The sequence below is a fragment of the Macrobrachium nipponense genome, chromosome 46, assembly GCF_015104395.2.
Source record: "Macrobrachium nipponense isolate FS-2020 chromosome 46, ASM1510439v2, whole genome shotgun sequence".
NCBI lineage: Eukaryota > Metazoa > Arthropoda > Malacostraca > Decapoda > Palaemonidae > Macrobrachium > Macrobrachium nipponense.
The window spans coordinates 15,625,306-15,638,051 of record NC_061106.1 but is presented as its reverse complement, the minus strand read 5'-3'; the positions used below and the strand labels follow the sequence as shown (position 1 = coordinate 15,638,051).

Sequence of the window (12,746 nt, the reverse complement as noted above, 5' to 3'; positions counted from 1 at the left end):
CTGTTTATTTGCTCCAAACTCTTCAAACCGAAATTACAGAATGATTGGAAGTCCCTATCTGAAAAGAGGAGTTTTGGTGGTACTATGCGTACCACCTTTATGCACCCGGTGCGGTATAGTAGACTTCAATGGTGGTACCCACCTACCTCCAAACAAACTTTCGGTAATGAAGAGGTTAAAAACCAAACGGCCAGGCCTATACCATAGTACGACCATCTTCCTGAAAATCGGAAATCATGGCCCAAATTTGTGACTTGGGGGAAAAAAATGATATTGTTATGTTACAATAAAGTTTCATACATACTTACCTGGCAGATATATACATAGCTAAGACTCCGTCGTCCCCGACAGAAATTCAAATTTCGCGCCACTCGCTACAGGTAGGTCAGGTGATCTACCGGCCTGCCCTGGGCGGCAGGACTAGGAACCATCCCCGTTTTCTATCATATTTTCTCTCTTCCACCTGTCTCCTGCGGGGAGGCTGGGTGGGCCTTTAATTGTATATATCTGCCAGGTAAGTATGTATGAAACTTTATTGTAACATAACAATATCATTTTCATACAATCAACTTACCTGTCAGATATATACATAGCTGATTGGCACCCTTCGGTGGAGGGTAAGAGACAGCTTCTATATGGAATAGACAGGTAAACAACATATGTTGTAGGTATAAATAAAACCTTGGTTCCTACCTGATAGGTGGTAGACTTCGTGGGTGTTTGCCCAGTAGTCTGCATCACTCAAGAAACTTAGCGAGATATATGATCTATGGCCAAGAGTTCTTGTGGGTCTGCCGATGGGGTCTTATCCGCTTACTCGGCAGAGCCTAAAAGGACTTTGTCAATGGTGCTGATCCACTTATATGACAATACACCTTATGAAGGAGCACACAACAATCCCGACCACCTGATCCTAACCATATGTTAGAACTAAGGATTGTTCCGAGTTATCTCCCGAACTCGTCACAACAACCGTAACTCAAAACCATACACACACATACATAATTTTCAAAAAAAAAAAAAATTATACTCATCTGAATTGGATTATGAACGAAGTCGTCTCTTACTGAACACACAGACGGCCGCCCGTGCTAGCCTAAGTCCTCCATTGTTCGAAGAGACTCTCGACCATATCCAAAAAGAAGAAAAGTATATACATTTAAGGATTGGTGTCCGGCTCCCGTACCCAGAATCGTATCCCCGCCGATACGAAAGGACCTAGAGAAAAACACTTCTCATATGTCACACGCACGTCTTTCAAGTAATGAGATGCAAATACTGAGTTGCGATCTCCAAATGTCGTATCTATGATGTTTTTAAGCGACATATTCTTATGAAACGATGAGAAGACGTCGCTATAGCTCTCACTTCATGAGCTTTTACTCTCAACAGTTGTAACTGTTTCGTCAGGACAGGCCTTATGAGCGTCTGTAATGACGTTTCTTACAAGAATGCCAGCGCATTCTTGGACATCAGTCTTGTGGGGTCTTTTACCGCGCACCAAAGACCTTGTCTAGAGCCTCCCATTTGATGCTTTCTCTGAAGGTAGAACTTCAGAGCTCTAACAGGGCATAGAGACCTCTCTGCTTCTCTGCCTACGAGACTCGACATGCCTTTGACTTCGAATGACTTAGGCCAGGGATTCGTAGGATTCTCGTTTTTTCGCTAAAAACAGGGCTCTTAAACGAGCAAATCGCTGAGTCTCCCTTGAATCCTACTTTATCCTGCAGAGCATGCAATTCACTAATTCTCTTTGCCGTAGCTAAAGATAATAGGAATAGGCATTTCGGGTAATGTCTCTAAAAAACGAGCCCGATGAGGAGGTTCGAATCTTTCCGATGACAGATACTTTAGGACTACGTCTAGGTTCCAGTTCGGAGGTACTGGTTCCTTAGACTTTGAAGTCTCAAAAGACCTTATGAGATCGTGGAGATCTTTATTATCTGCCAGATCTAAGCCTCTGTTCCTGAATACAGCCGAGAGCATACTTCTGTATCCCTTTATTGTGGATACGGCTAGATGAGATTTTTCTCTCAGGAAATAGCAGGAAATCAGCAATTTCCGCTATAGAGGTAGTGGAGGAGGACAACTTCTTGGATCTACACCACCTTCTAAATAAACCCTACCCACTTTGATTGGTATACTTTCGTAGTGGAGGTTCTGCGTGCTCTCGCGATCGCGCTTGCCACTTCGCGAGAAAAGCCTCTCGCTCTGACAAGTCTTTCGATAGTCGAAAGGCAGTCAGAGCGAGAGCGGGGAGGTTTTGGTGGTACCTCTTGAAGTGTGGTTGTCTGAGAAGATCCATCCTTCTTGGTAGGGATCTTGGAAAATCTACGATCCACTCTACCACCTCGCCTGAACCATTCCTGGGTGGCCGGCCAAAAGGGGGGGCTATTAACGTCATCCTCGTCTCTTTTGACGCCACAAACTTTTTCATTACTAACCCCAGGATTTTGAATGGGGGAAAAGCATATACGTCTACTCGAGACCAATTTAGCAGGAAGGCGTCTACCATAAGAGCTCTTGGATCTTCCACGACCGAGCAAAAAACTGGGAGCCTTTTTGAGATGAATGTTGCGAAGAGATCCACATGAGGAGTTCCCCACAGAGACCAGAGATCGAGACACACTTCCTCGTGTAGTGTCCATTCTGTATGAAGGACCTGGTTCCTCCTGCGAGCCTGTCCGCCCTCACATTCCTTACTCCCTGTACGAACCTTGTCAGCAGGGAGATGTTCCTGTGAGAACGTCCAAAGTAATAGGTCTCTCGTGAGCTCGTAAAGGAACGAGGAGTGCGTCCCTCCCTGTTTCCGAATGTAGGCAAGTGCGGTGGTGTTGTCCACGTTTACTTGCACTACCTTGTTTTGACACCAGAGGTTCTAGGCTCTTCAAGGCCAGATGTACGGCGAAGAGCTCTTTGCAGTTTATGTGCCAAGACACCTGTGCTGGTTCCCAGGTGCCTGACACTTCCTCTGAGCCTAATGTCGCTCCCCAACCTCTCTCCGACGCGTCGGAGAACAACACTAGGTCTGGGTTCTGTGTCTTAGAGAGATCCCTTTGTTCTCTTCCAGAGGGAGCAACCACCACTGTAGGTGGTGACTTTATCTCCACTGGAATGGGAAAAACGTCCGACAGTTGTCCGGTTTTCCAGCTCCAAGACCTCTTGAGGAAGAATTGAAGCGGACGTATATGAAGTCTTCCTAGAGGGAAGAATTGTTCTAGCGAGGAAAGCGTCCCAGAAGGCTCAACCATTCCCTCGCCGACGTTTGTTGGCTTCTCTAAGAAGAGAGAGACTATCCGCAAACCTTTTTGCGATTCTCTCTTGCGAAGGAAAAACTCGAAAACCCGAGAATCCATCCGAATCCCCAGATAGACTAGGTCTTGTCTGGGGTGGGTCAGCTGAGACTTCTCGAGGTTCACAAGCAATCCCAACGCTTTGATTAAATCCAGAGTTAACTTTAGGTCCCCCAAGCACTGTCTCTCCGATCTGGCCCTGATGAGCCAGTCGTCCAGATACATAGAGACATTCACTCCTTTGAGGTGAAGAAACCTTCGCCACATTCTTCATCAGGCTGTGAAGACCTGAGGAGCTGTGGACAGGCCGAAACACAAGGCTCTGAACTGAAAGATCCTTCCCCCCGTCAATGAAACGGAGGTACTTCTTCGATGAAGAGTGGATCGGGACGTGAAAGTAGGCGTCCTGGAGATCTAAAGACACCATCCAATCTCCCATGTCGTAATGGACGCCATGAACTGAAGCAGAAAGTCCCTCCATGGAGAACTTCTCCTTCTGAACAAATTTGTTTCAGAGAGCTGACGTCCAGTACTGGTCTCCAGCCTCCGCGGCTTTCGCCAACCAGAAAAAGGCGATTGTAAAACCCCACGGGGAGTGTTGATCCCGTACCAATTCTATCGCTCTCTTGTCCCACATTTGTTCCACCATCGATCGAAGAGAGGGTATCCCCTCAGCACAGGGATCCTTGTATTTGGCTGATAGTTCCCTTGGTATTGACGTTAGGGGAGGAGTGTTCAGGAAAGGGATAACGATATCCCCTCCTTAAGATCGCCAAAGATGACGCGTCTGCATTTATCAGTGTCCAGGCTTCCACAAATCCCAGAGCCTGGCACCTACTGGTGCTTGGAGGAGAGAATCTTCATTTTCCCTCTTAAAGGGACGAAAAGCAGATCTACCTCTCTTCTCTGGAGCCTTCCTCCTTGTGGAAGGTCTGGAGGTCGGACCACCTCGAAAGGGCTGCACCGTTGTACTGGGTCCTTTCCTTGTCCGATGCAGCAACAGGTTTCTTCTTTCTGCTGACTGCGTCAGCAGATCCTGAGTTGCCTTCTCAGTTAAAGAATGCGCAATGTCCTTTTACTAACTGAGAAGGGAACAAAAAGTCAGATAGAGGCGCATATAGAAGTGCTGCTCTCTGAGCATGTGAGACTGCCTTTGTTAAGAAGGCGCCATATACAGTCCTTTTCTTTAAAAGACCTGCCCCAAACAAAGAGGAGATTTATTTCAAAAGGATCCATCCCTGTACCGCCTGTCAATACAAAAGGACAATATGCATAACAGGGCTTCAGGTTCGATTCCTTCCGAATCATGGGCTTTCTTGGACATCACCCCCAAGGGACCAATCTAAGAAGTTAAAAACTTCCAATACACAGAAAGAGTCCCTGAGGAGATGATCCAGTTCCGAAATTCCCCACGTAATCCGTGCAGAATTGAGACTTTGACGCCGTGAAGCGTCAACCAAAGTCGAAAAATCTGTTTCGGTTGTAGAAGGGAGAGCAATACCCATATTCTCTCCCGTCTGATACCAAATGCTTCCTCTTTTCCCAGCCAATCTTGCTGGAGGCATGCAGAAGACTGTCTCACTAAGTCTTTCTTAGACTTCATCCATGAGTCTAAGGAATGTAATGCTCTCTTCATCGATATGGTGGGTTTCATTTTGAGAAAAGACGAAGGCTTCTTCGTCTTAGCACTGGAAAAGAGCGAGCGCGGAGAAGGAGGAGCGGCAGGCGTCAACTCGTCTCCGTACTCCTCAAGAAGTAGGGTAGTCAAACACCTTATAGTTAGACAGACCTTCTCTTCCACTATATTCGTCATCCGAGTTTTCCTCTAACTCGGGATCTACATGCGTCTCCGCTCTCCTTTCCGAACGTTCTTCTTCTTGAGGAGACAAACTCCTAATAGGAGAGGGGCTAAGGGAATGATAATCCTTCCTCTTTCCCGTTCTAATAGTCTTGGAAGGCGTCATAAGTTTCGGCTTCTCTAGAATTTTAGAAGACGCTTCACGCTTACATGACGCTTCCTGTTTCGCCAAGCGTCATGGATGACGTCTTGCTGACGTCCTCCGATGACGCTTCGCGCTTGGAAGACGCTCCGCTCTCCAAAGGCGTCCTACTTGGCGTCATAATATTGGACGGAGCGTCATGTCTATGCTCCGTTTCCAATGACGCTTCGCGTCTAAAAGACGTCTTACGTCTCTCTGGCGTTACGAAACTCTCGTAAGCACCTGTTCTCGCCCGAACTAGACGCTTCTGTAAGACGTTTAGCCGTTTCCCGTCTGTATGACGCTTCTCGTTGAACAGGTGAGAGAGGACGAGACTTCTTAATTGGAAGCGTCACGTCCTTCCGACGTGGCGCTAAAACTCCCACTAGAGATGACAGTTGCTCTTGAACTGCCATAATGATCTTTCTTGACGCTTCTCCCACGTCCAGTGCATGACGTCTTTCGTCATCACTCGGGGGGAGAGAAGAAGGGAAAGGGTACTTCCGCGTACACTTCAGTGACGCTGACGCCCCCTTCGCTTTCTTGCTAGAAGACGGAGCGTCATCTGAGAAACGCTCTGGACTAGAATCTATGTCAGGCTTCATATGACGCTTCAGCGGTCTCGACAAGTTCGATTCCTTCCACCTCGTTTAGGTGAGGGAGAGGGAGAGGACGAGAAACACTCGCGAAGGACGCTTTTTTCTATAGCGCCCTTGAGCCGCCTGCCACGAAGCAGAGCTAGCTGAAGGGACGTCTGACCGTTGGGGAGTTCCCCACGACCTCCTAAGGCTTTCGACTTTCCTTCTCCTCTGGGCATGGGAGCTTGGAAGAGGTCTAGGCCTGGGAGCGTCGCAGGGACGATCAAACGCCCCCTCCACAACACTGGGAGAACTCACTTCACTGAAATGCTCACTTTCACTAGCCTTACCTTTGAAGTCAGCCATCTTGGACTTCATGTCTCTAATTGTAGCTTTCAGATTGGCGATTTCGATGCCGAATCCGAAAAAGCACTCTGAGAATGAGATACATAGGGAGAATCTACATCAGTAGGATTAGAATTATCCGTGAAAGGCTCAATAGGCCTTGAACTCACACCTTTCAATCGTCTAATTTCTGCTCCCTCTCTAACTTCTTCAAATAAGAAGTCAAAGTCTTCCACTCTTCTGCATCAATCCCTCGCATTCCTTACAAGTATTAATAGCAGAACAACTGACCCCCCCTACATTTACGGCATACAGTGTGAGGATCGACCGAAGCTTTCGGTATCCTCACCTGCAGCCTACATTCACACACATTCTCACACTCACATTTGAATCAGACATACTGAGAAAAATCCAAAAGAGTTTTTTATTCCAAAAATTAAAAACAGTCCACAGTAGCGAATGCCAAAACACGATCCAGATACGTCACAAAAAGCCGAAAAACGATGATCAAAGGATGAAATATGAATCTAAGTCAGGAGGTAATAGCAACAATGTTGATACACCGGCGACAGAGAAAATATGATAGAAAACGGGGATGGTTCCTAGTCCTGCCGCCCAGGGCAGGCCGGTAGATCACCTGACCTACCTGTAGCGAGTGCGCGAAATTTGAATTTCTGTCGGGGACGACGGAGTCTTAGCTATGTATATATCTGACAGGTAAGTTGATTGTATGAAAACAGTATTTCTATATAAGCATTCCACATCGTTCGTCCCCGCAAATACGAAAGCCACCAGGAATTGGGGCGTCAAATGTATTTTGCCGTGTTTAGTACGAGCCCCTGGGGGTTAATTACAGTCATCCAAATAAATATCACTTAAAATTCTTGTTCGGGAGGTAAAACTGCATAGAAAAACCACAACTGCCATAGCCTATGCTGCTGCGGAATAGTAATATAAATTTACCAAAAAAACTTACTTTGAGAGGAAAGTAGAGGTCGTGAGTTGTTACTTCGACAGACACTGGCTCTTGACTAATGTCTATCCTGGGTTACAAGACATGTTAAAGTACTTTTTCATTAAGGTGGTCACTCTACGGTAAAGACAGGCCATTCGGTATTTTACTCTATGGCTCCTTCATGACTTTTGTATTTGCGAAGTTTCTTACAGTCAGTGCACCGGGTAAACAACCCCAGACGATCCATTGTCATCGCGCTGGCCAGGCCTTATTCACTCGATATTTAATTGGTGAAACAAGAATACAATTACAAATTTAAGCATACCATTCAAAAGATTTAAGTTTCAACAACATAATGTGATATATGAAAGCCCCATACGAACTAAAGTAAGCATGTGAGCTCTTCGTAAAATATGTTTTCAAGGCAGTCTTGAAATCCAATATGGCGGCAATAGCGTGGCTGGCCGTTCTAACCACAGACAATTCACCATCTTTCCCAGCAATCATTTGAAATTGTTAGCGCATGTATGTAACGTTTATTGATCTTACTCAAGATTGCAGTTGTAATCAGCACAATAAAACAACATTTTGTTGCCTATATTAGTGAAAGTATGAAACTTTTTATTCCCAGGGTCATGGTTTGAACTGAATTCATTTTTACCTTGTAATCAGTGGTTTTATCCTCACTGCCATCACAACTGAAACTACAAAGTGCTTATTTGATTGTAATTACAAACATTTTGGTCTTAATTCACTCCACATTGCACTTGAACCACGTTGCTGTTCCTGGTTCCTAAGCACTCACTCCGCAAACACAGTTACGAGCAGCAGAAGACTACATGTTTATGAGGAGCAAAGCTTTATTCCCTTAATTGTTTAATTTACTCATTATTTAGTTTAACTTTACAACAAAATGTTTATTTAATTCAAGTCTATTATGTCTTTTTTGCAATCAAATTACCCCGAAAAATTAGATATTTCTGAAGTACAAGCAGACGACGGCAAAGACTCATTGTTGCCAATCTAGTGGAGCTTCACACATACGCCGATGCATTTACAAAGTGTTTCCATGAATTCTAGTTGTCATAGTAATGCAGTAATGATCAAATTGCGGTAATATGTATATATACTACAAATAGATACGCTACGTAATTTCACTTATTTCCCCGGTTTTGTGTAAGTCTTATACCCAGTTTGGAGGGTAAACACATACCAATTGACAACACTGATAAACAATTGAAGAGCTCAAAACGCCGCAAAGAATGCTGTAGTCCCCTTGAATAAGTACGAATAAGTACTGGTTAGAGGTCGGGTTTTTGATTGTTGTGATGAAAGTGCTCCAGCTTCTATGGGTACAAGTGGTGTGCGGATTTAGCACAGGAAATGGGAAGTTTGTTGACACAAGCGACTCGGCAAACATCGAGATGGCGTCAATCTTATAAAGTTTTTTAATCATAAATAAAAATTTCAAAAGCGTTTTGGGGTTGTGTGCACTGCGTTGGCCACACATTTCATTACCCTCTGTTTAAATCTTAAAATACGGCCTTAATCTCTAACTTTAGAGAAAATACTTACTTTGAAAGGAGAGTAGAGGTCTTGAGCTCCTGTTATCATGACTGATGACCATCTCCGGTGTCAGGACGTGTTAAAGTACTTTTTCGGAGGGTGGCCAAAACCGCGGTATTCAGTGAGTTGGCCAGTCCACTTGGTTGTTTTCCCTAGTTGTTACTTAGAAAAATACCTAATATTCAAGTGTAGGTTACAGGATAAGATCTTTGTCACTTATTACCAAAATGTCCGAACCTCAAAAATGGCCAGTGGGTTGAGGTTGCAATGTAGGGTAAACAATAACAGACGATCCACCATCATCACGCTGGACGGGTCTTATTCACTCGATATTTAATTGGTGAAACAAGAATACAATTACAACTCTAAGCATACCATTCAAAAGATTGAAGTTTTGTCAACATAATGTGATATATGAAAGCCCCATACAAACTAAAATAAGCATGTGACGCTCTTCGTAAAATATGTTTTCAAGGCAGTCTTGAAATCCAATATTGCAACTATCGTGTGGCTGGACGGGTCTGGTCATGGATGGACACCATCTTCCCCAGTCTTCCCAGCACTCAATTGAACAAAGTTAGTGTATATATGTAATGTTTATTGATCTTACTCAAGATTGCAGCTGTAATCAGCACAATAAAACAACATTTTGTTGCCTATATTAGTGAAAGTATCAAACATGTTATTCCCAGGGTCATGGTTTGAACTGAATTCATTTTTACCTTGTAATCGGTGGTTTTATCCTTACAGCCATCACAACTGAAACTCCACAGTGCTTATTTGATTGTTATTATACACATTTTGGTCTTAATTCACTCCACATTGCACTTAAACCACGTTGCTGTTCCTGGTTCCTAAGCGCGCATTCCACAAACACAGTTACGAGCAGCAGACGACGACACTGCAAAGTTTTATTTCCTTAATTGTTTACTTTACTCGTTATTTAGTTTAACTTTACTTTGTTATTTCAAAATGTTTATTTAATTCATGTCTATTACCCCTATTTTGCAACCAAATTACCCCGAAAAATTACAGATATTTCTAAAGTAGATACAATCCAATGTTTCTAACCTTGTCGTACATCTGGCTGCCGAAAACTATAGCGGAGCAGACTACGGATAAGTGGATTATAATTTTTCTTTTTTTTTTTTTTTTTGCTAGCACTTTTCATTGATTTAAGTCTATATTAGTATTTTGATTTTTCTAAATAACTGTATGCCAGAAATAAATGTAAACTTTAATGTTTGCATGCTAAGAATGGCAAAATCATCGTTGCCACATTAGTGGAGCTTCACACATACATCGATGCATTATTATAAACTGTTTCCATGAATTCTAGTTGTCATAGTAATGCAATAATGATAAAATTTCTTTAATATTTATGTATATATACTTTCAATACATAGGCTAATTTCACCAATATCCATGTTTTGTGTAAGTCTTATACCCAGTTTGGAGGGTAAACACATACCAATTGGCAACACAGAGAGAGAGAGAGAGAAAGGAAGGTGAAGGAAGGAAGAAGGACAGGGGTGGCGGTGGAGGGGGGGGAGGGTAGGTGGAGCTTTTTATGCGTGTTCGTATCCATTTCTGGATAATGGAGTTTTTGTCTCTTGGTACAAGGACAAGTGTCGTAATTCTTTACGATTTGTGATTCACGATACCCTTACAAATTACGGCACTGGGTGTAATGCACTATAGCAAAATCTCGTTCTGATACGAGTATTCGTTACAGAAATATTGCACTGCTCTGAAACCCATACTAGGTATGCTGCTTAGTTGTCAATCAAGTTTTTTGTAATCAAGTAATTTTTACAAGCTAGGTATTTTTCTCAATCAAAACATATGCCCCTCAATGCTAACTTTCCTCTTTTAACGACTTTCTGGTCATTGCAAATTTGGCCCCATTAATTTCTTATGGTGCGAAAACAGACAGAGGCCCAGGGACCGAAAGCGATTGCGTCACACTACAGCGGTAATCCGGCAGTAAAACATCTTCATATATCCAAAAAGTAAATAATAATGATTATAACAATTACATGAATAGCTGATAACAATCTGCATGAATAACTGGTAAACTGTTCTGCAAAAAAGTTTAGTATAGCAATTCATCTACAATAGGTACGAAAGTCAAGATGTCGTGACGTCATAATACAGGACTTAAAAGAACGTTCTAAATCCAAAAAATAATTACTTAAATTTGTCAGAATCGAGTTACTTTTTCAATAATGAATATTTTTAAATTAATCATCATAAATATGTAAAATAATAATGTTTTACTATTTATTTAAATAATTATCTAATGTACGCTTCGTCGTCTTCTACCAAAACAGTAGTTTCCTTAAAAACATCGTGGTTAGGGACCGTGTTCCGATTGTTGTGATGAAAGTGCCCCAGCATCTATGGGTACAAGTGGTGTGCAGATTTATCACAGGAAATGGGAAGTTTGTTGACACAAGCGATTCCACAAACATCTATAGCCTAGATGGCGTCAATCTTCTAAGATAGTAGCTTATTTAAGAGTAAGTAAAAATTTCTAAAGCGTTTTGGTGAGATTTGCACTGTGTTGGACACCCTTTTCACTACCCTCTGTTTAATGCTTGAAATTTGGCCTTAATTTCTAACTTTGGAGAAAATACTTCGAAAGGAGAGTAGAGGTCTTTAGCTCCGTCTCTCACCAACAACAAGTTGCGACTGATGCCATCTCTGGTGTCAGGACTCGTTATAAGTACTTTTTCGGAGGGTGGCATGTCGTGATCGTCGGTGAATTGATCCAGGCCATGCGGTTGATTACCCTAGGTACTTGAGTTCTCGTCTGGTTGACCTAGCTGCGAATGTGATGACATGGTGTCATGAGGGTTTGGTTAGGTTGGGTCAGTAAGCTATTAATGTATGTTATATAATAATGGGCTTTTCCCCTTCGCTATATTTTCAAATACCAGCTTCCCACTGCAATCATAAAATTATCCTAGGTACTAGGCTACCTATCCCTATAATTCTGAGTAAACATAGGAGACGGGTTAGGAAGAGGAATGAGCATGCGATTGTAAAGAAAAGCGTGATCAATTTCACACCGAAATGTTTACAATCGTAATGCATAGCCGAATTAAAGGACGTTTGCTTTACATACTGTTTAAGATATCAATATAAACTAAAAAAGGTTACCTACCATCAACAAGAGTACTTTATAGAACAAGTTTCAACAACCCACATTGCGCGATGTAGTGGTATTAGTAGTATGATTGTGGATTTACTTTGAAACGGCTCCCGTGGTAGTATAATTGTGGACTTACCTTGAAACGGCTCTCTTAGTGGTATTACTATTTTTTCCTCTAGTAGTGCTGTTTAAGTATATTTATCTTCGATATAAAATCTTTTCTATCTTCAGTTTTCCCTCTAGATATATCTGTGAACACTAAGATGTTAACTACTAATTCCTCTATCTTTTTGATACGGATACTGCACGATTCTAACTTTATTACCACTACTGTTGCATTTTAGGCAATAAAAATAAAATACTTTGTTTTTCAATAATCTTTTCACAATAAAGTACACATTTAGTCCCTCACCCCCACCAACCCCGCCTTTAGTTTCCTGTCATTTAGATGTAGGTTCCTGGTTCCTGGTTCCTAGGCGCTCACTCCACAAACACAGTTGCGGGCACACTACACTATGAGGTGCAAAGCTTTATTTACTTTTACCCAAACTCCCTTTCATTTCTTCTTTATAAGTGAGGCAGAGCCGTGTTACTTAGCTTTGACATCCATCGCTTTTCAGGTTAAGAACATTCTTAATTTTAAGGGCTATCCTTATATATTCTCCCAGTTTTCTGTTAGGGGATAACAGTGTCCCTAAATTTATATCCTTATCTGCTTTTTGTAATAATTTACACGTGAATAAATGTTCAGTAGTGTCTTCCTCCACTCTACATATTTCACAGACCTCGTCATTAAATTTACCCCGGAAGTTAGCCTTTAAGTTCAACATATTCAGTCTGGCTTTCATAATGATACAGGCATCCTTTGTTTCC

The 12,746-nt window shown here is 42.5% G+C and overlaps 1 protein-coding gene across 1 annotated transcript in view; it reads right to left on the bottom strand.

Moving 5' to 3' along the window:
* The window catches only part of LOC135214772 (nucleolar MIF4G domain-containing protein 1 homolog), a 38,179-nt gene extending 26,167 nt beyond the window's left edge, over window positions 1-12,012 (bottom strand). Inside the window, 1 exon segment of the mRNA XM_064249128.1 lies at window positions 11,886-12,012. The gene's annotated coding sequence lies outside the window, so the exon portion shown is untranslated.
* Between the last annotated feature and the right edge of the window lie 734 nt (window positions 12,013-12,746).